The following is a 23,026-nucleotide window of genomic DNA, read 5'->3' as shown; positions in this document are numbered from 1 at the left end:
AAACAACAACCACAGCAACAACAACAAAAATGTTCAGGGCCAGATGGTTTTATTGTAGAACTCTACTAAACCTACAAAGAAAAGCTAATACCAACACTCCTTAAACTATTCTACAAAATACAAGCAGAAGGAACATTGCCTCATTCATTCTATGAGGCCTAGTCATCCTGATAACTAAACCACACATATACTCAACAAAGAAAATGTTAAACCAATATCACTTATGGCTATTGATATAAAAATACTCAATAAAATGAGTTTAGTAAAAACCAATTCTAAGAACATATCAAAAACATCATCTACCATGATCAAGTTGGCTTCATCCCAGGAATGCAATAATAGCTCAGTACATGAAAATCAATCATGATAATACTCATATAAACAAACTGAACAAAACTAAGTATCATCTCTTTAGCTACTGAAAAAGCCTTTGACATCATCAGTAAGACAGAATGGAATGACAGCCTACAGAATGGCAAAGGATCTTCATCAACCCTACATCCAATAGAGGACTAATATCCAAAATATATAAAGAACTCAAGAAATTAAGCACCAACAAATCAAATAACCAAATTGAAAAACAGAGAATTCTTAACAAAGGAAACACTAATGGTCAACACACACTTAAAGAAATGTTCAAAATCTTTAGTCGTCAGGGAAATGCAAGTCAAAGAGCTCTGAGATTCCATTTTTACACCAAACAGAATGGATAATACCAAAAACACAAGTGACAACACATGTTGTTTAGAATGTGGTGCAAGGAGAATATTTCCCCATTGCTGGTAGCATTGCAAACTTGTACAACCTATTTTAAAATCATTTTGGCATTTTCTTAGGAAAAATGTTAATAGATCTGCCCTTAGGACCCAGCTATATCACTCTTAGGCATATACCCAAAAGATGCCCCACTATATCACAGGGACACTTGCTTAAATATGTTCTTAGTAGCTTTATTTCCAATAACCACAAGCTGGAAACAGCATAGATGTACATCAATTGAAGAATGGATGAACAAAATGTGGTAAGATCAAGTAAGCTTCATTGCAGGGATACAGGGATGGTTCAATAACAAAAATCCATCAATGTAATCAACTATAAAAATAAACTCAAGAAAAAAGTCACACGATCATCACATTAGGTGCTGAAAAGCCTTCGGCAAAATACTACACACCTTCATGTTACAGTCTTGGAGAGATCATGAATTAATAGCACTTACCTAAAAATAATAAAAGCAATATATAGGAAACCAACAGCCAACATCAAATTAAATGGAGAGAAACTAGAAGCAATCCCCCTAAGATCAGGGACAAGAATAGGCTCACTCTCTCCCTATTCAATATAGTACTTGAAGTTCTAACTAGAGCAATTAAACAGCAAAAGAAGATCAAGAGATACAAATTGGAAAGGAAGAAGTCAAAGTATCACTATATGTGGATGAAATAATAGTATATATAAGCAACCCCCAAAATTTCACCATAGAACTCCTATAGCTGATAAATAATTTCAACAAAGTGGTGGGATATAAAACTAACTAAAACAAATCCATAGTAACCTTCCTTTATACCAATGATAAACAGCTTGAAAAAGAAATTAGGGAAACATTATTCACAATAGCCACATGCTCCGGCCTGCGGGGATTCAAGAAGACCTTAGGGAAGGGGACGAAAGAATGAAAGGACAAGAGACACAAAGGATGAGAGCAAGTCTGGGGTTTTGATCAAGCTCTGAAACTTTAATTTTAGGGTCAGGTTATAAAGACACAGCAAACCGGGAAGTTTGGGTGAGGGACATTGGTTAGGGCTATCCTACTATGGAATCCATATTGTCTAAGACCAGTCCACTGTCATGTCCTTATTGCCCTAGACCATCCCATTGTCATAACCAGCTCCAAGGAAATGCCAGACGATCTTTAAGTTCCTGGGACCTGAGACCTGTGAATGTCCTTTCTTAACCTTGTACTGACTAGACTTCCTAGGACGGTAATTTCAGTAATTTCAGTAATTTACTGAGTTTGGCTCCCAGCAGCCACAAATAATATAAAATATCTTGGTGTAACTTTTACAAGCAAGTGAAAGATTTGTATGACAAGAACTTCAAATCCCTGAAGAATAAAATCAAAGAACACTTCAGAAGATGGAAAGGTCTCCCATGCTTGTGAACTAGTAAAATTAATATAGTGAAAATGGCCATCTTACTAAAAGCAATCTACAGATTCAATGTAATCCCCATCAAAAAATCAACACAATTCTTCACAGACATGAAAAAAAGCAATACTCAGCTTCATATGAAAACAAAACAAAAATTCCAGGACAGCCAAAACAATTCTTAGCAATAAAAGATCTTCTGGGAGAATCGCCATCACTCACCTCAATCTGTATTACAAAGCAATAGGGATAAAAACTGCAAGATATTGGTACAGAGACAGACAGGTTGATCAAAGCAGTAGAATCAAAGACCCAGAAATAAACCCATACACCTATGGACACTTGATCTTTGACAAAGAAACAAGAACATACTGTGAAAACTAGAAAGCATCATCAATAAATAGTGCTGGTCTAACTAGCAGTAGAAGAATGAAAATACAACCATATTTGTCACCTTGCACAAAGCTCAAGTCCAAGTGAAGGACCTCAACATAAAACCATGTAAACTAAATCTAATAGAAGAGAAAGTGGGAAAGAGCCTCAAAGTCATTGAAATGGGGGAAATTTCTTGAACAGAACACTGATGGTTCAGGCTCTAAAATCAACAATAGATAAAAGGGACTTTTTCATGAAACTGAAAAGCCTCTGTAAGGCAAAAGACACAATCAATAAGACAAATTGGCAACCAACAGATTGGGAAAATATCTTCACTAACCCTACATCTATCTGTTAGAGGGCTAATATCTTGCCGGAAGCCAACCTTACTCCATTTTGATAGAATAGTTTTAGGTTTTGTTTTTCCTCAGCTATTGACTCCTGAGAAAGCAGGTGGCCAATGATCATTGTGCCCAAAAGAAAGCAGTTGCTGCACCCTGAGCCAGACAAAAACATCGGGGCTGCAAGAAATCTGCTGAGGCAGAATGCCCAGCTTCTGTCAAATTCCTCCAAACACATTATCCTGCCTGTTTAAATTGCCGTAGAAAATACAGCTCAACAGACCTGGATCAGAAAACTTGACTTGGTTTTCTTCTTTGCATCTGCTGTCCCTTTCATTCTCTCCCCTTCCCACTTAGGACCCCTTACCCTGTTGAGGACCCCATGGGCCAGGGCAATATCTAAAATATATAAAGAATGGGGTACAGAGCTAAACAGAGAATTCACAACAGAGGATTCTCAAATGGCTGAGAAGCACTTAAAGAAATTTTGAAAGTCTTTAGTCATCAGAAAAATGCAAATCACAACCTTTAGATTCTACCTTACACTAATCAAAATGGCAAAGATCAAAAACTCAAGTGATAGCACATGCAAGAATGTGGAAAAAGAGGAACACTCTTCTATTGCTGGTGAGATTGTAAGCTGGTACAATGCGGTGGTTCCATAAAAAAAAAAATTAGACATAGTTCTACCTAATGACCCAGCTATACCACCCCTAGAAATATATCCAAAAATGATCTACCTTACCACAAGGACACATGCTTCACTATGTTCATAGCAGCTTATTTATAATAGCCAGAGGGTAGACAAAAACAGATATCCCTCAACCAATTAATAGATACAGAAAATGTGGTTCATTTACACAACAGAATATTATTCAGCTATCAAAAATGAAGACATCATGAATTTTGCAGGCAAATGAATGGAACTAGAAAATATCATCCTGAGTAACCCATAACCAAAATGACATGCATGGTATTAGCCAAAAAGTACAGAATACACAGGATACAACCCACAGACCGTAATAAGTTTAACAAGAAAGTAGGCCCATGTGAGGATGCTTCAATCTCACTAAGAATGGGGAAGAAAATAATCACAGAAGGCAGAAGAAGAGAGTGACCTGGGTGGGAGAGGGGAGTGAGGTAGGGAAAGGTAGAATAGGAGAGAAGCCCAAAGGGCCAGGAGAATGAATGGATATATGAAGTCTCTCGGGGTGGGAAGTGGGCAGACCCTCTAGAAAGTCTGAAATACCTGGGAAAGGAAAGACTCACAGCACTCAATGTGGGTGGCCTTAGCCAAAATGCACAAGAGTGTGGAGAGGGAACTTGAAGAGTCCACCTCTCATAGATAGACAGGGCCTCAAGTAGAGGGACAAGGTTACCAACCCATAGTCAAAATTTTTGACCCAGAAATTTTCCTGTCTAAAAGAACTACAGGGACAAAAATGGAGAAGAGTCTGAAGGAAAGGAGTTCCAGTGACTGGCCAAACTTGAGACCCATCTCATAGGGTGTGTTGGGGGCACTAAAGATGGACACTATTATTGTTGCTTACAGACAAGAGCCTGGCATGGATGTACTCTGAGAGGGACAATGAGCAGCTGACTAAGACAGACACAGATACTTACACCCAACCAATGGACTGAAGTTAGGGACCTCTATGGTTGAGTTAGGGGAAGGATTGAGGAAGCTGAAAGGAAGACCAGCAATCTCAACTAGCCAGGACCCCTGGGAGTTCCCAGAGACTGAGCTACAACCAGGCAGCATATAAGGGCTGGTTCAGGCCCCCTGGCACATATATAGCAGAGGACTGCCTTTTCTGGCCTCAGTGGGAGATGTTTCTAATCTTAGAGAGACTTGAGTCTACAGGGAAGTGGGGGTGCAGTGGCAGGGGGAGGGGGAGCACCCTCTCCTCTTGAAGGCAAGGAGGTAATGGGCTGAGGAACTATGGAAACAGGGATTTTGACAGGGGCAACAGCTGGAATTTAATAAAATTATTTTAAAAGAAAGAAAGGAAGGGAGGGAGGAAGGAAGAAAGAAAGAAAGAAAGAAAGAAAGAAAGAAAGAAAGAAAGAAAGAAAGAGAAAGAAAGAAAGAAAGAAAGAAAGAAAGAAAGAAAGAAAGAAAGAAAGAAAGAAAGAAAAAGAAAGAAAGGAAGAAAGGAAGGAAGGAAGGAAGGAAGGAAGGAAGGAAGAAAGAAAGAAAGAAAGAAAGAAAGAAAGAAAGAAAGAAGGAAGGAAGGAAGGAAGGAAGGAAGGAAGGAAGGAAGAAAGAAAGAAAGAAAGAAAGAAAGAAAGAAAGAAAGAAAGAAAGAAAAAATTTCATACATCCACACTATGGAATACTCTTCAACTATGAAAAACAAAACCATGATAGAACTAGAGAATATCATCCTGTGCAGTAACCCAGACCCAGAAAGACACATATGGTATATATTCACTTATAAGTGGCCATTAGCCATAAAGTGCAGGATAACCATGCTACAATCCAAAAACCCAAAGAAACTGGATAACAAGGAGGTCTTAGGGGAAGATGCTTGAATCTAACTCAGAAGGGGAAACAAAATAGTTATCAGAGATGGATGGAGAGAGGGAATTCCGTGGGAGAAAGGGTGAAAAAGGAAGTATGATGGGGTTCAAACGTGGGGAGAGGTGAGTGGGAAAGGGTTGGGAGCATGAACAGAAATCTGTCGGGGGTATGTGTGGAACTAGCTGTAGACTGGGACTGGGGAGACTCTGGGGAGTTTATGCCTGTATCAATACATGACCTCCAGTGGAAGGAGGGGGACATCAACCCACCCACAAAACTAAAACCCCAAATTTGTTCCACCTACAGATGGCACGGCAATAAAGATGGAACAAAGATTGAGGAATGGCCAACCAGAAACTCTCCCAAATTGAGACACACCCTATGTGAGAGAGTGAAACCTTGACACTGTTAATGATACTGTCTTATGCTTGCAGACAAGAAGCTAGCATAACTGAGAGGCTTCGTTCAACAGCGGATGGAAATAGATACAGAGACCTAAAGCCAAGCACCAGGCAGAGCCAGGGAGTCTTGTGAAAGAGTGAGGGGGTGGGGGACAGAAGTAAGCAAGTCTTAAGAGTTAAGGACACCACAAGAAGACTTACAGTGTCAGCTAACCTAGGTCCATGGGGGCTCATAGAGACTGATCCACCAACCGAAGAGCTTCACAGTGCTGGATCAAATCCCTTACACATTTGTAGCAGATATACAGCTTGTTTTTCATTTGAGTCCCTACCAGTTGGAGCAGAAACTCTCTGGTGCCTGCCTTTGGATCCCCTTTCCTTAACTGGGCTGCCTGGTTGGGTCTCAGTGGGAAAGGATGTGCTTAATTCTACTGAGATTAGATGTCCCAGGCTAGAGTCACAGCTAAGGGGAGCTTCCCACTCTCTAAAAAATAGGGGAGGGGATAATGAAGAGAATGACTTGGTAATGGTGGGACTGGAAGGAGAGGAAAGAGGGTATGGTGTGATGGGAATGTAATGTGAATGAATGAATAAATAAATAAATAATAAATAATTTTTAAAAATCACACTGTAAAAGCTGTGATGTGTCAGGGTGTGTCACACAGTATACACTTTTACCCAAACAGCTTTATTTGCAAATGTTCATTGCAATGAGTTATTCGTCTGGCTCCATGTCTCCGGCTTCTTCTACATTATCTGCTACACTGGATCTTCACTGAGACTCCTGTCAGGTATCCTGTTGTTACCCTGTATCATGAAGATCCTATAACTTTGGACCTGCAGGACTTTCTTGGTGCTCCAGAAGTTCATAGATGGGGTAGATGTTGGAGTGGGCCAACTCAAAGCTCTCAATCTGAGACTGAATGATAGCTGAGTTGGTCAACCTGCCAGCTCTCCTGAGCCCTTGCCACCATGGTTAGCTGTCCCTGTTCCCCTATGCAAAAGGCAGGGCCAGCTCTTCTTCCTGTGGCACAGGGCATGGCATCCAGAGAAGGCAGAGAATTTGATTGACTTATCCCCACACTATTAGTAGTGGGCTCTATGGAAGCCCTGAAGCACAGCTCCAGGGGTGGGAATGCTCAGTAGAGACTCAGGAAAAGTCAGAGGTCCCCTGGGCCATGGTCTGAGAGACAACCTCTAGCCTGGGGCCAGGGTGGGGGTGGGGAGGGGAGTTGGGGCTTGTCCTGGCAGGGATGATTGTCTTTGGCTTGGCTGCAAGTTTGGTGGTGGTTAGGCTGCAGCTCTATACGTGAAAGCCTTTTTCATGGATACCCACAAAGGATCTTGGTGAAAAGAGACAGATCATGGTTCTAAACAGTTTACTGTCATGGTGGAAAGTAGATTCATAAAACCACACCCCACTTTCTAGGGTGGGCCTGAAATTAAATACCTTTTTGCAGGGAAGAACGTCTGGGAAGGGAAGCTTTTTGGCTAAGCCTTCCAGGCTTCTAGATACCTCATTAGCATAGAGAACTCTTGTTTCAGGCCTAGGTGAATGTGGCCACATTTCTTTTATGTGAGAGACATGGCATGTGTTCCAAGTCAGGAGTCTGTCAGAGAGCTGTGAGTCACCTCAGCCTCAGATGCTTCCCCACCAAGTCTCTGAGTCTTGACCTGCTGTACCTTATCAAGCTTCCAGGCATGGCTTTATGTCCCACACACCCTCTTGCATCCACACCATCAGGGCCAGTTCTCTGGGACTACCCAGGCTAGATCCAGGCTGTTCTCCCAAGGGCTGCAGTTGGTGAGGGGCAGGGACAGTTCTCTTACACCCAAGCTACCAGAACCGCAATATTGTGCTGCCCAGGTGATGAAATCTTAAGTCTCATATCTCATTCCTTAAAGAGAATCAATTTTCTAATGTATTTCTTTAGAGGGTCTGCATTAGAAAACAGTTATTTGGCACAGGCATAAAGAATGTATGAAATAAGGAGCACATAAATCAAAGCTACTCTGCATTCCTTCTTTGTCTAAAATAGATCGTTCCCTGTCATATAGTCAGAAAAGAAATGACGAGTAAAAAATATGGCAACTGAGTATCATAAAATTCAATGTATAATAAAGACACTGCAAATTAGTAAATCTATTAAATATATATTAAAATAGATGTATTTCATTGAAAGTTGATTCTTTTTAAATAATGTGCACCTTTGTTCACTAAATGATGAATAATATTTGGCAGAGCATGTGAGATTTTCATATCCCCATTCTAAGCAGTATCTCTTAATATAAAAAGAAAAGTGGAGATACATATCTATCAAAAAAGCACAGACTTTACTACATAATACTGCTTTTTAAGAATTTATTTATATTGATGTGTATCCAAGTGTAGAGTGAAAAATTATATATACAGGCTTTTCCTTTATCCTATACCTGAGCAAGAATGTAAGTTCCAGAACGAGGAACTGAATGTAAGATTTTTACCACCCCAGGACACATTCCAGGTGAATGTGAATCAAGCCTCAAACAATAGGCCCACCTATGGGTGGGAGAGGCCCAAGGCAGGAAGGCATTCCTGACTACAGATAAAGATGCTGCCACCTAGGTGGGGCTATAGCCGGAAGATAGTTAATCTGAAATGGCAGGATAGGGCACAATGCCATGGTAAAAACCACATTTTTGAGAAGAATGAGTGTGTAGAGTGATTTTCACATGACTCTAGATCATTTGGGCTAGATTCCTCTGAAATGTTCCACTGTTCTTGGTAACCCCTCCCTTGGTCTTCCCAGTGCTATGTTCAAAATTTGTAAAACAACCAATCATGTGTAAGCGAGCGAAAATGCAACCATTCATGTGTAAGCACGCGAAAATGCCTTCCTTCCCCCACCCCATGCTATAAAAGACCCTTTAACCCACCACTCGGGGCCAAAACCTTGCTCTTGGAGCTAAAGACCTTGTAGTTTTGACTGCCGGCTAATTTCTCTAATAAAGCCTCTGCTGATTGCATCCAGGTATGGTTTCTTGTGATCTTTGGGTAGTTGGTCGCAATTTCCGGAGTCTTGAGGAAGGGTCTCCCGAGTATGGGGGTCTTCACAAGTATGTCTGTGTGTACAGGTGTCCACAGAGGTCAGAGGCATCAAACACCCTGGAAATGAAGTTACAGGTGGCTGTAAGATACCTGATAGGGTGCCCAGACTGAACTCAGGTAATCAAATCCACCCCACCTCCCTACCCACAGAACATAATGTTCTATTACTTTTTCTAAGCCCATCTAATCAGAAAAAAAAAAAGACAACCATGACTCTTCTCTTTATAATGCTAGAGTAAACAGATGAGACAGAAAGAAATACAAATAAACACTTTGGCATCATCTGTGGACTAGTGTATCATAATAATTTGGCTATTTACTTTGTCATAATTATCAAAATGAGTTTAATATAAACACATGTCATTTGTAGAGGAAAATTATGAAGCTCTGAGCAGTTAAAGTTTCTAAGATCAGACTGCCCTAGATTACTTCTTATGGCTGTGATAACACTATGACCAATGCAACTTGTGAGAGCAATTTCCATTTTACAAATCCCAGGTAACAACCTACCTACAACTGATGGTAGTTAGGGCAGGAACTCAGAATTAGACAATGAAGCAAAAGCCATGGAGGAATTCTGCTTCCTAGGTCTTTCTGCCTGGTTCACCCAGCCTGCTTTCTTCTCCAACCGCAGATCACTGGCCCAGTTTCATTAATCACAAAAATCTCAAAAATCTGACTCACCGTTTGCTGGACCAATCCTTTGGTTAATGCTTCCTCTTGTGCCAACTTGACAATTAATAATTAAAATAATAAAAAATAATAAACTAAGTATAGTACAACCAATTTAAACTTATCCCAGACTACCAAACAAACAAATGAGACTCAGACTATTGTTATTTAATTTGACTTTAACAATTACTGGGGCAAACCCCTAATCTACTCTTCTAACTGCCAGTTGGCCTAACTACCCCCAGATACTTGCTGTATCTATGGACCATATCATGATCCATCTTCATTCATGGCAGCTTTCTCCTCTCCTTTTGTTCCTCCTGCTCCTCCTGGTCTCTTCTCTCTCTCTCTCTCTCTCTCTCTCTCTCTCTCTCTCTCTCTCTGTCTCTCTCTCTCTCTCTCGTTCTTGATTTTCTACACCAGGTAACTCAAACACCACCTACCTCTAATGAGAATTCACTCATAGGCCTAAACCTCCAGGAACAGAATTTAGCATTATAATCTATTGCAAGAGACCAAACTTCAACAACTAAGCAATAGCCATCTCTGGTAAACTCAGTGCTGAAGCCTGAACTTGGTGCTAGAGTCCTTGACTAACTTTCATCTAGCCACAGTGCATCTATCCTTCTGCTATTCAGAAAGCAATTGTGCCTAAAGCCTTGCAGTGAATAATATTTGTAAGAAATGATATACCACAGTTTTTCATCTCTGACAAAAATACCACCTCTACCACCACCACCACCACAACAACAAAAGCTTCATTTAAAATTCGTGTATATCCTTGGAAGGAGCCCTTAGAAGTTTGGTTAAGTTCAAGATGTCTGATTTCTATAATCACATTGGGTAACTCAAGTAGTCTTAGCCTTAAAAACAGCAGAGTACATTTCCACTTCAGAAACTGCCTCTGAACAGGCTCACTGAGAAATCCTCTATTTTGTGTATCATGTAGCTTGTGTAGAGTGTGGGGAAAAAAATGATGGCTTGCCCACTGTGCACTAGCACAGGAGCACGGATCTCTAATGTATTGTTGGGTTGTACGCAGGAAGTTTGAATGAGTTGGTTACACGTACAGCACAGGCAGGTGCTGCTTTTTGCGGTGCCCCTGGGTGTGGAGAGTTTCTCACTCAGTCTGAGGTTCTGCAGGATGCACAGGGCTCTCGGGTGGGGATCCCCGGGCCAGGGGGCATCTGGGGACCAACTGGCCATAGTTCTAGGGCTTCCAGACACTGCTGGGGGCTGCAGCAGAATGGTGGTGAGAAGCACAAGGGCACATGACCAGCCCAAGTGCTGAGAGAGATGAGGGAGAGAGAGAGAGTTCTGGCGGTACAGTCTGCAGGAAGTGCTAGCTTGTTATACTCACTTGGTTGAAAGGCTGCTTGTTTGAAGATTCGGGCCCCCATGGCATAAACACAGAGAAGCTTTCCACAACCAAATGACATAAGGAAGTCCATGCTTTCAAAACGGCTTTATTGACATGGCAGATGGTAGTTGAATCTGGTTGCACCCCCACTTAAGCCAGGGCAGCCCTCACTTAAATAGGGAGGGAGAAGGAAGGAGGGTCTGGGCATCTGGGAAAAGAAATATGTAATTGGCTATGCCCTCTGGCCTTTAGGTAACTCATTAATATGCAACTCTCTCTAGGGTTGAGGCCTGTAGTCACACCCCCTACCTGTGCTCTTTGGGAGGGGCTGCATTGCCCTACGTGACTGAATGGTGCAGGTTAATGGAGATCTTCTCCCTGTGTCAGGAGCCTGGATTCTGGGAGCTCAGTGGAATAGATGCCGGTCCCTCACAGGCAATGGACACCTGTTGGGTCTCCAGGCTATTTCCAGCCAGCGCTTCTACCAAAACCCAAGTCATCCTATCACAGTCCCACATATAGAGTAAGTGCAATTTGTCAACCAAGGAAGTGCATCAGAATGTAGCAGGTATGGCTGAGGAAAACATAGATAGCTAACCCTTTGTTATTCTCAGTTGTATAATATAACACACTATTAAGTAAAAGGACAAAAAAGGCCAAGTGGTTCGGCTGGTTCACATATGCAATTGCAATTCTTGAGAGGCTGTGATAGGAAATTGCCATGAGTTTGCTACCAAACCCATAGTGAGGCTCCATCTCAAAAATACAAAACACTTCAGTCTTTTGTCTATATACATATATTGGTAACTAAGAGAGTAGATAGTTCACTTCACTGGACATATATACCCAAGGAAATACCTTGTACAAATGATTGACTGACACATCAAAGTAAGTAAGTCCTTAGTATGGATGATTGTTTTACACCCATTACATTTGTCATGCTTATTACATTAATTACAAGTCACTGTCCATTAGTTCTTAATATTGATTATTTTATAGTAATTAAAATATTTCCATATACTTGTGCTACTTTCGAACTGCATTTTACAGGATATATATAGATCACTTCATCAAATTGAAAACCCAGACATCTTTATCACCCATCTTATATTTGGGTGGGTGGGGTCAGAGTTACTCACTGAGATGTTGGCTTTATAGATTCTGGTTGATTAGATGACTTGGAAACCTTGGCAATCCAACTATCTCTATTTCTACAGTGCTAGGATCAAATAATGGATGTGCTAATGTACCAGCTTGTTTGTGCTTGTATAGCAAATATTACATCCAGGCAATCTCAGAGATTCTCCATCAGCATTCAGTGCATAAGGACTTTTAAAAGCAATTAAGTAAAAAGGATAATGACCTAACATTAAAACATAAATTTAAATTATTCTTTAAACTACCATCATGAGACAGGTATGGTATAATCCTATAGTACATCTCTTAGGAGGCTGAAGTTGAAGAATCATAGGTAGGAGGAGAGCCTGGGCTACACAGAAAGAACATGCTTCCAAGAGAAAAGAAAAAAATAGAAAACAAATAAATAAGTAAACTGGACCACTTTAAAACCTTTTTACATCATTAAGTTTTTATGCAAAGGAATTCTTACTTCTATGATAAAAATTTGTATCTATTCTTCTTTGAACCAATTTCTACTAGGAAAAAAAAAGGTTCACAACTGCTAACAGATCTGATTTAGAAGCAAAGTTGATGTAGACTTCTAATCTCAAATATACAGGTAATATATATAATATATATATATATATATATATATATATATATATATATATATCAACCAGAATCTATAAAGCCAACATCTCAGTGAGTAACTCTGACCCCACCCACCCAAATATAAGATGGGTGATAAAGATGTCTGGGTTTTCAATTTGATGAAGTGATCTATATATATCCTGTAAAATGCAGTTCGAAAGTAGCACAAGTATATGGAAATATTTTAATTACTATAAAATAATCAATATTAAGAACTATATATATATATATACATATATATTATATAATATATAATATATATTATATATATTATATTATATTATATTATTTATATTATATATATTATATATATATTATATTATATATATTTAATTATATAATATAATTTAATATAATATATAATTATATATATTATATTATATTATATTATATTATATATATATAATATATATATTATATATATATATATAATGTAGATGACTGATATACATCACAACTGACTAAGACAATAAAATGGAAATTTTAGAAGCCATCATACTGATTATCCATTACATTTGACTTTCTAATTTATTGGTCTATAAACAGTAGATATAAGGATTATAAATAAGCTCAGAGTATACTGTCTTGAAGAAGAAAATAGGAAACATAAAATCAACTTAAAATACGAAGTGAATCCTAACAATAGTAACAATAGTAATAAATATATAGAGTAGTTACCAAAGAAAATGTCTGTCCAAAATGCCGTCAACCCTCACAGATGTACACTCCTAATGGAAAATAAAAACCAACTATCAATGCTACTCTCTCTCTCTCTGTATATATATATATATATATATATATATATATATATATATATATATATATATCTTTGAGTATTATATCTATCATGATATTGAATATGAAGAAATAATACTTTAGATATATTGCTCTATTAATATTCTCATGTAGCTCTAAGTATTGCAAAGGAATGTTCTGCTATGGCTACAAGCGCCTTTGTATACAATTTCGGCACCTGGGAGTCTGCATTTCTGGTTTTCTTTTCCTCATTAATTTGAAGACTATAATTTTCTGAACCATTCTATGTATTTCTCAGTGTACATTTAAACCTGCTAACAAGAGAAATCACATTAAATACTGGATATTTTATATCCTTTTTTCACCATTTTTAGTTATTTTTGGACATTTAAAAGGTGTGAACATTAAGCAAATAAAAAATACATATTCTATTCCTCATATTTGCAGGGCACATTACAAACAATGACTCATAACTAATCTACAAAGTAAACTTTGTGTAACTTGATGCACACTTTTACTCTGCAGAGGCTTCATGACTGTGTTTGCATTTTTTTCTCATATTATTATGTGAGAACCTTTGAGTCAAATGACTAATGTGAAAATAAGAGTAATGTATACTTCAAAAGCCCTAAGCACTCATAGCGTGAAGGTACTAGTTCATATCTGCCTTACCCCTTGATATCCTCTTTCATATCTCTGCCATTACTGTCTTCCAACATTCACTTACAATTAAAACTGATATAATGTATGTGACTATAAATGTTTTGTGTAGATAAATATATATAATACATAGATTGATAGGTGGATATACATACAAATTTATTAAAGATTGGTTAATAGAGAAATTATAGCTTCATGTTTCATAGATGAATAAATGCTACACAGATGAATGCTAGATAAGAAAAAGACTCACAAATAATATATAGATGTTACATAGATGTTATATCATTATAGATGCATGATAGAGAGGTAGATAGGTGATATGCAATAAATGATATTTAAATGATATATAGTGATACATATCATTATATATATTATATATATATTATATGATATATATAATAAATGATATATAAAGATAGATAGATAATAGATTAGATAGATGATAGATAGATAGATGATAGATATGATGAACAGATTGATAGATGGATAGGCAATAGACAGACAGACAGACAGACAGACAAATAATGTGCATATACTCAGAAAACTTTTTGTAAGATGTAATCTTTTTCATTATGGAAAACTCACACTGTTCTATAACAGCAAAATTGCTACACACTAAGCCAGCTGCTGGGTTCCAAATATAGGTGTCACACAGTCTTTGTAACTTCAGAGAAATATGTGACTAGATTTTTTAATATGAGTCAGAGTAACCTATCCTGATGGGCATAATCCAATCAGGACCACCTTGAAAACCATGAACAAAGAGCTTATCATCTTTTTTAAGAAAGTAAATATCTATACAAATGCACCTGTCCCACAAGAAGGATATTCTGTAGTATTGTAAAATGAAACATGTAAAAAATAGGCCTTGAACAATATTTTAAGATTAGATTAAGAAATTACATAAGCACTCAAAATTATTATTGCAACTTTAATGAATGCTTTGATATCCCCCTTTAACAATTTCCTTGGGAGACTATAAACAGATATTAGAAATAAAATATATTAGGCAGAATTTTACACAAGAAATTTACACATGAATTTGTTCAAGCAAGCATGTATTTGAGCCTTATTCTTTTTTTATTTTTACATAAACTAGAATATTTATTATTCAAAATACAAAAACCCAATAAGGTTGATTAAATTGTGGAGAAATTACATTATTGGAATGATGGTTCAGAGGTTAAGAGCACTTGCTGCTTCTGCAGGGAACTCGGCACTCTCATGAAAGCTCACACCTCTCTGCAACACCAGTTCTAAGATATCCCGTGTTCTCTTCTAGCCTTCCCTCCATAGGTGCTATTCCACATGGCGATTGAACCCTGTTATTACAGAGTCTCTTTAAAGTGCCTTTCCTTGAGAGGTTTGTGGTTGCCGTAAATAGAATTTGACGGTTTCTTCCCACCTTAGACCATTTAGTTCCCAAATAAAAGACACAAAACCTCTTCTTTTCTCTTTCTTATTGGATATTTTATTTACATTTCAGATGTTATCCCCTTACCATGTACCCCACCCACGCCCAGGAACCCCCTATCCCATCCCCGCTCACAAAACCTTCATATGTATAATAAGCCTTAGACAGCACTAGAGCTAGGCAGGTATCACCTTTCTATGCTAATTTGCCTACTTCCCTGAAATAGCACTTGCAGTGTTCAACCTGGGCCATTCCTACTCCAGCAACCTGACCCTCATGGACATGCACTCAAGATCCACCTCCTCCATGGTGCCTTTCTCTTTTCTCTTTTCCCTCTCTTCCTGATCTTTCCTCGGATCACAATCCTAGGAACCAAAGACTTGTCTACCCCTGTGTGGGGAAAAAAAACTCACGGGGGGGGGGGGGGGCGGGGGGAAGGGGCGAGAGTCGACGGCCCGACAGAGGGGTCTCGTTGGGCTTCCCGCACTGCTGTTGGAGGGTCCCACATTCAGCTGCGGTTCTAGGCTCCAAAGGCTGGGAACCTGGGGGTGGCAGGCCCAGACTACACGTGGAGTTTTCCAACGCTTTTATTGTTCATGGTGTGGTGAATGGGTATAGATGGTATGCGCTTCCCCCCAAATGCCAGGCTCCCATGACTTTTTATAGGGAGGGGGAAAAGGGGAGGGGATAACTTAATTAGTTACACCCCCGGCATTTAGATAACTCATTAATATTCTAATCTCTGGAGGTGAATACTTGTTAATCACGCCCTCTACCTGTGTGCTACGTGACTGAAAGTGACAGGTTAAATGGAGTTACCTCTTCCAAGGCCCAACACCCCTGCAAATTGGATTGTGAGTGCATGGTCCTAAAGGCCAGTCTGCTGGGGTAGATGTGGTCCAGATGGAACGTGGCAAGTGCTATCTTTGTTACTGATAGTGAAGCAGACACACTAGCACAGAGGCTGATGGCTGCCCAGCTCTAGGCAATAAGCATCTTTATTAATGGGTAGTTTTAAACTAAGGTTTACACAACAAAAGCTGGCATATATGAGAGAATTCACTTGTTTAGAGACAACTAGATCTTGGGATACAGAGTTTAGTATCACCATAAATGGCAATAGATCAAACCTAACATTTGGTTATGTGTAATTGTGATTTAACAGAGAAAAGAACCGCCATGAGATCTAGTGTAGTCCATGGATTGGTACACAGTGCATGTTCTTCAGTTCGTGCTCGCTTTCATGCTGTAGGCAGTTTTAATATTTTGCTGCATTTGAAATAAAAAGAAGATACTTCAGATGATATCTGCTATAATTTGGGTACAATTTGTCCTCCAGGTATCCATGTGCTGAGAGCTCAGTCCTCAATACAGCAGTGCTGAGGTAAGGGTCTTACTTGTAGCCCTAATGTGACATAGTCATGATAATCTTAGGTTCAGCTGTGGCTTGCTTTGAGACAAAGCCATTCCAAGTACTTGGTCCCTTCTGCCTGTGGTTATTTCCCTTTCTGATCCAGCACATTGTGTCACAGTCAAGAAGGCTCTCTTCCAAGTGCCACACAGGATTGGATTCACACCTCCAAAAGCACGTGCAAAATAAACCTTTCCTGCATAAAGTACCTAGCTTAAGCGATCTTGTTATTGAAAAAAATGTGAAATTATCTGTTCTGAAAAAAAAAATTCTGTTTAATGTTTATTAAGTTCTTCTTCTGATTTTGTGACTTAAAAAAAACTGACATAGTATAGCTGTAACTGGAACTAAAATATATGTTGAACTTTTTATCTTAAATATGTGTTAATTTTTGTCAGACTGCTAGACTAATATAGTTTCACCTGGAGAAAATACATCTTGTAATAGTTGATTGCTTTGGTTGTCACAGCATCGTGTACCTTTAGGTGCCTCTTGAGGTTTTAGAACTTGAATTACAATAACAGTTTGGAAGCCTATTCTTGTTACTGTTTATTTTTTTCCTCTTTCTCTTTTGAGTCTCTACACTCTTGCTAATGTTATTTGACACGTGTTCCCCTTTCCCTCATGGACTTATCCTTTAGCTGTCTCTAGATGGCTTCTCAAGCCAATCATGGCCAGCTCAGACCTTAAAGTACTACTGTTAAGCTGAGACCTGGCTGTGACATCTACACCTTACAGCTTCCGCTATGCAACTTCATGAATCTTGGTGTCCATATTTTGTGTCCAAATGTTACGTCCATTCTTTCAACCTCTCCAGTCCATGACTCAGCAACATAATATCAACAGGTTCATTTTTTTATTTTCAGGGGTTTTTTGGTGATGGTGGGAATTGTTTTGATTTTTGTTGTTTTTCAAAATGAAATTGGGAAAGGGTTATACATTTTGGAAGAAGTCACCTGCCAGGCAATGATGGCACTTCACCAGCCAGGCGGGGCTTCTGTGTGGTGAAAAATTTAGGCCTCTGACCAACGGTAGGAAGATTGCCAGGTCAGGTAACAGAATCACCGTGGAAATTGAAGTACCACTTCTAGTCACCCTCGGATCACAGCAGTCTTGGCCAGGAGGCTCAATAAACCTCAGAGAGAAGCCAGGAGAATAGATACCAGCAGCAAAATGAATAAATTCTCGACCCATTAAAACTTGGTGATAAATGGCTTACTAAGAAGGCTGTGTGGATTAAGTTAGTTAAAGCTCTGCTAGTATAGGTGTTATTTGTGGACTTAGGAGCCTAGTGACCTCTGATCACTCCAGTTTCAAGTGATGCTTCACATTGTGCATTTGTTAGAATAGATCTGTGACCTGGGAACTTGGGGACAATGTTATACAACCAAATCCTCTTTCTAATATACAGCCTTCAGTGATCCTTGTAAAAGCCACAGGACAATGCACACACACACACACACACACACACACACACACACACACACAGACACACACACACAGAGTTTCTGTATTTTACAAAGTAGGACCCAATCATTAGTTTCCCTTATGAGTCTCCCTTCTCTCCATATATATTAGTTTGATTATTTTATTATTTAGGTTTTGTTTTCTTTCAAAGTTGTTCGAATAATAAGATATCATGAAAAGCAAAAATTAACTTCATCAAACCATGTAGTTAAATATAAACACACACAATCCTATCATCACCTTATTCTAAATTATTCTTCCCTGAAGAATAATGATACATCTGCTAGTCATGCTATCCCTTCTAATGATTCACTGATTCCACTGAGAACATTAAAGAGGCTATTTCCTAGAATGTATCATGAGAAGAATCTACTGTTGGTAGCTTGACTTCAGCACCAATCTGTATTAGTTCACCACTAATCATTGTAAATTGTAAATTGAAATGCATTCATTTCTCATGAGTAAACATGAAAAAGTATGACAAGCAGTGATATTTTTCAGGGGAAGGAAACAAATTATTTTGAAAAGGCTTTAAATCAGGACCAAAACAGTGGTTATATGGCTTCCCCCCACCCCCCCCCTTTTTTTAACCTGGGCAAAGTGGCTTTATTACGTGGCAGGGTCACAACAGGACTTAAGAATTAGCATTGGGGCCCTTCTTCTTGACAAAGGTGGGCACAACATTGACAAAGCATCGGTTGTACTGCATTCACTTCTTGGCCCTGACTGTCTTCTTCTTCTTTTCCTGCCACCTTGGGAGTCTGACCCCTCACTTTTCCAGCACAAGCCAGGGAACCATGAACTTTACCTCCCAGTATGAGGCCAGCTACTTCCAGAGCTGTCAGGACCTCTACACCACACTGGCCTAGGGTGGCCTCATCCTCCAGCGTCGAGCCTGCCAGAAGCACGACTTGATCTTCGGGGGCAATGTCTTCCAGTGAGGCCACATGAGCTTTGATCTGGGTGACTGTCTCCTGGCTGGTCACCTTGAAGGTGTGTAGTTCCTGGGCATGGACAAAGAGTGCATGTTGGCTACTAACCAGCAGACGCCGCTGCTGCAACAGCAAAGATAGAGTCAAGAAAGAGACTCTCAAAAATGTTAATCTCTCCACTACTTTTTTTCTAATGTTGAAGATGGATGATAGGGTTTAACAAGATTTTATCTGTAAAAAAATGTTATCATGTTTGGAAGATGAGAAGTGTCTGATAATACCATCACACTGACTTACAATTTTAGTTTCCAGAGTGGACTATAAATGACAGCTACTGTAAGAGTGAGCTGGTTCATGTCCATCTGGAGGACTGCGCAGCAGGAAGCTGACATTTGACATTAAAGTTTAGTGCAAAGTTCAGTGAATTGGAGTCCTGTCCTAGCCACAGCACACGGTCTAAATTACAAAATCCTGGCAACACACTCCAGCCATTAAGCTGTATACCCCACTATTTTCAGAGTGGAAAGCTTTTATTAATTCATAAAAGGGTTTTCTCCGCTGAGAGAAATTGGAATCTGGCAAAGCGAACCACACAAACAGGTCTCTACATTTTCCAGTTGAAAGATGTGTCCACAGGCATTGCCATTTGAGTTTATTTGTGAAAAATTCCACCCATTGCTGATTACTGCATATATTTTTAATGTGATGCTGCAGACTCATATTTTCAGGTCTTTTCATCCAATTGTACTCTGTAGAAGAATTTTCATTTATAATGTTCAAAGCATAGTTTATTATACACTCAATCCTCAAATGTTGTCACCTTTTCTCTTTTGGAAAGGTTACAAACAATCATAGAAAGGACGTGAGCTGCTGCACCATATGAACCTAGAGGTTGTTTAAGCTGCTTCCTGGAAGCTTTTTCTCTGGTATGGTGACATAGGATTGTAACAAGGTAAGCCAGGCATATAATATTTGTGTGTGTGTGTGTATGCGTGTGTGTGTGTGTGTGTGTGTGTGTGTGTGTGTGTGTTAAAACCATTATTGACAAGCACAAAAGCACAAAGCTGACAATAAAGTTAGGTGAGTCATCCTTCTATAACCCATGGAGCATTTACAAAAATGACATCCTTCATACGATTCACTATGATTTTTCATAACAAACTATGCTTTATTGAGATATCAAACAATAAGTAAATGAAGTATAGTAATTCATATTCTGTGCCTCACAGATGTTTCCCATATGTGTACAGATAAGATCACCAATTAAAACGTAGAGCATGTCTTCAGATCCACTGAATGACTCTTTCTCCTTTGCCACCTTTACAATAGCTTTTTATTCTTCTAAAGTTCTTGTCAATCATGATTTCTTTTCCACTGTCCATAAGCTTTTCTCCACCTGAGTTAATATAAATGGGATAAAAGAATATGTGTTTTTCTAGGCTCTTCTGTAAGTATAACATTGCTAAAAAGTACATTTCATGGTAAGTGAAGCCAACAGTTCATTCTCTTTAATTGTTGCACAATAATACATTTTATAATATTGGTACAATGTGGATTTATTAAGTTCACATTCCATAAAATTCACTTTTTTCTTTTATTAAAAGTAGATTAATTTCATAAAATATATTTTATTATGGCTTTCCCTTCTTAATTCCACCCAGATATTTTCTCTCTTTTTTTTTTTATCTTTTTTTATTGGATATTTTATTTACATTTCAGATGCCATCCCCTTTCCCCATTTCCCCTCCCTAGAAAACCCCTATCCCATGCCCCCTTCTCCTTTTTGCTTTTATACAATTTCTTAATGTTAACCAAAGGCTTTATAAGTTTGGCAATGCTCAATATCAATCAGAAGTGTAACCCAATACCCAATGTAAATATATCAACTATCTTTGACTGGCGGAGACATGTGAACATCTGCCTCCATGTCTGGCTCCACTCTCTCTTTCTCTCTCATCACCTAGCTCCTCCTCTCCTTATCCTCCTTCTCTGATTCTCCTCTCCTTACTCCTTCTCTTCCTCTCTGTACTCCTCCCATCTTAGCTCTTCCTACATATCACCCTTCCTGTTAAAATAAAACTTTTCTCTCAAACTAAAGTTAAAGCATAACTATACCAATTAGGTGCAAGATAGACCTAATAATACCCAGTCTGTCATTTTGTTGACTAACCAGAACTTCTGTCATCGCTCCTAACTAAAAAACTTAGTTCTGAACCTGGTTTTTTTCTTGGCTTTAGAATGAATGTCAGCTGAAAACCATCCTCTCAAATCTTTTCTCTCAAAGTAAATAGCAAGAATTGGCTATGAGACTATAAGTTTTCAACCCCGTCAGAAATCCAGAATGACTGAGTTAACTGAAATTATGGGAAGCACAAAGCATAGTTTCTAAAACTTAGCCAATTTATAGAGACCGCTGAACACCTGGACAATCCCTATACTACAAACTGTTGGAGCATCCAATCTTCAGCCTTCTGGCCCAGAATCATCTGACAGACATAGTGATGCAGAATTATTAAGGTCTGATTACTCTGTCTTGGCAGATATAATCAGTCGACTATTCTGCAAGTGTGTTCTTTTCTGGACAGTAATTTTTCTGTAGATGGAAAGAGGCAATTCTTGCCTAGTGGCTGACTCAACACAATTGGAATAACTCCAGAGATGCTCAGTTTCTTCTTAGACTCCAAGGCAGGAAGCTGTCAGGAGCAGACAGGTTTCTAATCAAAATGAACATTAATACAGAAATGTTTCTAATATCAATTCTGTGGATTTCTGACATTATGAAAACCAACTATCCATGTAAGGCAATCTGGACTGTTGTCTGTTAACTCCTCTCAGCTATTTCTAAAGAAAATATAGAAAACACCCTAACAATAAACTCAAAGCCATGAATTTGCTATAGGCTCTTAACTCACAGTCTAACCATCTCAAATAAAAAGTTAAAGGACTGGGTATTCCTAAATGTTATACAGCCACAATGCCTATGAGAGTAACACTATTCATCTCACTTTTATATTAATAAGAAGCTCGTACCAATGAAAACCTTAAATTTGAAATCAAAGTAAATTTTGTATCATTTAAGAAATTATAACTTCCTCTTAATAACAATTATACATATTTCTATCAGTAGGTTATGGCTATGCAATAAATCCTAGCTAACCCTCCCTGTTTCAACAAAACCACTACTTTTCCCTAGAAAGACAGCCCAATATTAACCACCTCAGTCCCCAAGCCCAGGGAATAGGAACACCGACTCTTCATTAACTTCTTCAAGCTGATTATGGGTGTTGAGATATTAGAAGATGGGTGGGGGGAAGAGTGTTGTTTATGTCCTTTTTAAAGTCCTCTATCATCATTATGAGAAGTAACTTTAATTCTGAATCCTGCTTTTCCAGTGTGATGTGATGTTCAGGACTTGCTATGGTGGGAGAACTGGGTTCTGGTGATGCCAAGTAACTTTGGTTTCTGTTGTTTACATTCTTATGCTTGCCTTTCGCCATTTGGTTAGCTCTAGTGCTACCTGCACTCACTGGATCTGACTGGAGCCTGCCTTTTCAGTTATCTTGGTTGTGTCAGAACTCCTTGGGGTCTGGATGTCTCTGTGATCCTGAGCTCCAGCTGTTCTGGGTACAGTGGCTCTTCTAGGATGTCTCAGGATATGGTGTCTCCACGGTAGTAGAACAGCTAGGTATTTGATGCTCTGAGTGTAGT

At 38.9% G+C, this 23,026-nt stretch overlaps 1 pseudogene; it reads right to left on the bottom strand.

Moving 5' to 3' along the window:
- Window positions 1-18,974: 18,974 nt before the first annotated feature.
- Window positions 18,975-23,026, bottom strand: part of LOC143439935 (ubiquitin-like FUBI-ribosomal protein eS30 fusion protein pseudogene) — a 60,575-nt pseudogene continuing 56,523 nt past the window's right edge.

This window comes from Arvicanthis niloticus, chromosome 28, assembly GCF_011762505.2.
Source record: "Arvicanthis niloticus isolate mArvNil1 chromosome 28, mArvNil1.pat.X, whole genome shotgun sequence".
NCBI classification, from domain to species: Eukaryota; Metazoa; Chordata; class Mammalia; order Rodentia; family Muridae; genus Arvicanthis; species Arvicanthis niloticus.
This window is presented reverse-complemented; position numbering and strand designations above follow the sequence as displayed.